This window comes from Dasypus novemcinctus, chromosome 4 (genome assembly GCF_030445035.2).
Source record: "Dasypus novemcinctus isolate mDasNov1 chromosome 4, mDasNov1.1.hap2, whole genome shotgun sequence".
In the NCBI taxonomy this organism is placed as follows: Eukaryota; Metazoa; Chordata; class Mammalia; order Cingulata; family Dasypodidae; genus Dasypus; species Dasypus novemcinctus.
This window is the reverse complement of record NC_080676.1, coordinates 54,126,601-54,130,387: the sequence shown is the minus strand read 5'-3', so window position 1 is coordinate 54,130,387 and position 3,787 is coordinate 54,126,601. Positions and strand designations below refer to the sequence as shown.

The following is a 3,787-nucleotide window of genomic DNA, read 5'->3' as shown; positions in this document are numbered from 1 at the left end:
CTTTACACTTAATTGCTTATGTATGTTCATATATAAATGATATAAAGATAAAGATACTGGACTGGTTAGGGGAAAAATACTTATTTTAGTAGTAATACTTTGACAATGCTCTTTAATCATTAGTTAAAAGGTTTAAAAACAATGCAAGTTATTGGTGGTATGGTGAGATGTTATATATGTTTGTTTGATGTTATAAATGTTTGTTTTGTAAGTTCACAACTATTATACATTTACTGTGTATGTATGTTTATGTATGAGTGATATACTTCAATAAATTTTAAAAAAAAAAAGGTTATATACCATATGCTACAAGTCCCAACTAGACAGTGTCAATATGACATCTATTTCTTAGCTTGCTTTGTGATCATACCCCTTGGTAGTGTTACAGGTCTAGTGGCGTTTGGCTTCTTTTTCTCTGCATCTTTAAAATCTGATGAGCTCTACATAAAAGATACAAATCATGCATTTTATAACCACACCACACCAAATGTGAAGGATACTTCTCTGTTATTTTCATCCCAGCCTAAGACATCTTTTTCAGGGTCAAAGAAGACCTTGATCTGGTACAACAGTTGGTCACAAATTCACCAAATCTGCTCCATAGATTGAAGATCTGGTGATAACCTCTATGACAGCAGGATATTTTCTGTTTCACGATGGCTATTATTAGTAAACACTTAAAAAGGGCTGTGAATGTTTTCCATAGTTTAATGTTGCATCTTCTTTAATATTCATCATAGAATCCGTAAATTCTACTGATGCTGGCACACTCGTGATTTCCTCAGAGAAGAAAGAGCTTCTCGAGGTATTTGATTGTGTAGGCCAGTAAGAGGTAGATAACCTCCAACAACTGCTTCCCTCTGTCCACACAGTTCCCAAGAAACAAGCAGCTGCTTTCTGGTGGGAAACCACCCTACTCAAAAAGTCAAAGCAAATCATAGTATTGCCCTTGGAGATTATTACGTATTTTAAGTGGTGCTTCATGCTCTAGTTGGATAGGCTGACTGAGAAAGATCTCACAAAACTTTTAAGCACAGACCTCTGATTGCATTCTCCTGTAGCTGGACATTCTTAAGAGGCTTGGACTCTCTCACTTCCAGCAGCCTTTGAATGATGCTGTCCATGTTGAATTAATCCACATCCGCCCTCGCCTTCCCACCACGAACCCTCCCATAGTAGTGCTGTATCCAGCTGGCACCCTCAACTCACACCTCCTTCCCAAAGCCCCTAGCACAGAGAGGTGGTGGCGGTGCTGGTGGGAGCAGCCACAGCGGGTCATGTCTCCTGCTTCTTCCTCTGCATGCTGGAACCACAAGAAGGACCAAAAGACCACCGATTGTTTAGCCAGTCTGGAAGGTGTATGGATGACTGGGAGGGAGTGCAGTGGGTGGGCCATAAGGCATGCAGAAGGTCATGAAGCAGTACTCAAATCTATCTTAAAAATGTTATGGCTTGGGAAGCGGATTTGGCCCAGTGGTTAGGGCATCCGTCTACCACATGGGAGGTCCGTGGTTCAAACCCCGGGCCTCCTTGACCCGTGTGAAGCTGGCCCATGTGCAGTGCTGATGCGCGCAAGGAGTGCCCTGCCACGCAGGGGTGTCCCCCGCGTAGGGGAGCCCCACGCGCAAGGAGTGCGCCCCGTAAGGAGAGCCATCCAACGCGAAAGAAAGTACAGCCTGCATAAGAATGGCACCTCCCACAAGGAGAGCTGACAAAAACAAGATGAAGCAACAAAAAGAAACACAGATTCCCTTGCTGCTGACAACAACAGAAGCGGAAAATGAAGATGCAGCAAATAGAGACAGAGAACAGACAACCAGGGCAGTGGGGAAAGGGTAGAAAAATAAATAAATCTTTAAAAAAAAAGGGAAAAGAAAAGTTATGTCTTTTTATTGTTGAGTTGTAAGATTTCTTTATATATTTTGTATCCCAGATACATGATTTAAAAATAGTTTCTCTCATTCTGTGGGCTGTCTTTTCACTTTCTTGATAGTACCCTTTGAAGCACATTTTAAATTTTGATGAATTTCAATGTATCCATTTTTTTTTTCTTTTATCATTTGCACCTTTGATGCTATATTTAAATTGTTTAATCCAAGGTCAACAGGATTTACACCTATGTTTCCTTCTAAGAGTTTTAGCTCTTATGTTTAGGTCTGACCAATCTGAGTTAATTTTTGTATATGGTGTGAGGCAGGAGTCTAAATTCATTCTTTTACATGTGGATATTCATATTTCTTGGAAAGACTATTCTTTCCCCTCACTGTCTTACCACTATTGTAAAAAAAAAATTAAAAAATTAAAAAATCAACTGACCATAAATGTATGGGTTGATTTTTAGACTTTCATTTCTATTCCACTGCTATTTGTCCATCCTTATACCAATATCACATTGTCTTAATTACAGTAATTTTGTAGTAATTTGTGAAATCAGGAAGTGTCAGTATTCCAATGTTGATCTCCTTTTCCAATACTGTTTTTGGCTATTCTGGGTCCCTTGTGTTTCCTTATGAATTTTAGTATCAACTTCTCAATATCCACCCAAAAAAAAGAAAGGGAAAAAAAAACTATCTGTGATTTTGAAAGGGACTGAATTGAATCTGCAGATCAATTTGGAAAGCACTGCTGTCTTAACAAAATTGTCTTCCAACATCCATAAACATAGCATGTCCTTCCATTTACTTAGATCTTTCATTTCTTCCAACTATATTTGTTTTCAATGTTTTATACTTTATCATTTATACCTAAGTATTTTATCTTTTTTGATGCTACTGAAAATGGAATTTTTCTTAATCTCATTTCTATAATGGTCACTGCTAATGTATAAAAATACAACTGAATTTTTCATATTGATCTTGTTTCTTCCAATTTGCTGAACCCATTTATTAGTTCTGCTAGCTTTTTAGTGAATTAGGATTTTCTATATACAAGATAATATCATCTGCATATAGAGATAGTTTTACTTCTTCTTTCCAATCTGGATGCCTTTTATTTCTTTTTCTTGCCTAATTGCCCTGACAAGAACCTTCTGTACAATGATAACTCAAAATGGTGAGAGCAGACATCCTTCTGTTGCGCCTGATCTTAGGGAGAAAGCTTTCATTCTTTCACTATTTAGTATGATGTTAGTGAGCTGTGGGTTTTTGTAGATGTCTTTATCAGACTGAGGATATCCATTCTAATTTGTTGTGAATTCTCTCCTCGGCCTTATCTACCATAGTCAAGGGTGACTTCATTATTCCAGTAGGTTGGGACAAAGCCTTGATTTCTCTCTCACACTCTCAACATCCATCCATCAGCATTTCCTCCCACATATATTCAGAATCTGATCACCTCCTAACACCTCCACTGTTGCTCCCTGATCCAAGTCACTGTCATCTTCTGTCTGAATTATTACAACAGCCTCCTAACTGGTCTCCCTGCTGCCATCTTTGTCCCCTAAATACTATTCTCAGTCTGGCTACCAAGAGGGATCGTTTTAAAATGGAGGTCAAACTGTAGTTATGCCTGTCTAAAAACCCACCTGTGGCTACCTGTATCTCAGAGCAAAATCTTACTCTTAGTGGCCTATGAACCCCCCCCCCCCATCTCCTATCACTCCCCTCACTCCACTCCAGCTACTCTAGCCTTCTAGCTGCTCCTCAAACTCATCAAGCTCAGGCATTCAAGTCTTTACCCCTGCTCTTCCCTCTACCTGAAACTCTTACTTCAGATGTCACATGGCTCACTTCATCTAAGTCGCAGGTCAAAGGCTCTCTTGAATCACTCTTATTAAAAACAGCAGCCC

The 3,787-nt window shown here is 39.2% G+C and overlaps 1 pseudogene; it reads right to left on the bottom strand.

The window, feature by feature from the left end:
- Window positions 1–341: 341 nt before the first annotated feature.
- The window catches only part of LOC105744743 (serine/threonine-protein phosphatase PP1-gamma catalytic subunit pseudogene), a 4,712-nt pseudogene continuing 1,266 nt past the window's right edge, over window positions 342–3,787 (bottom strand).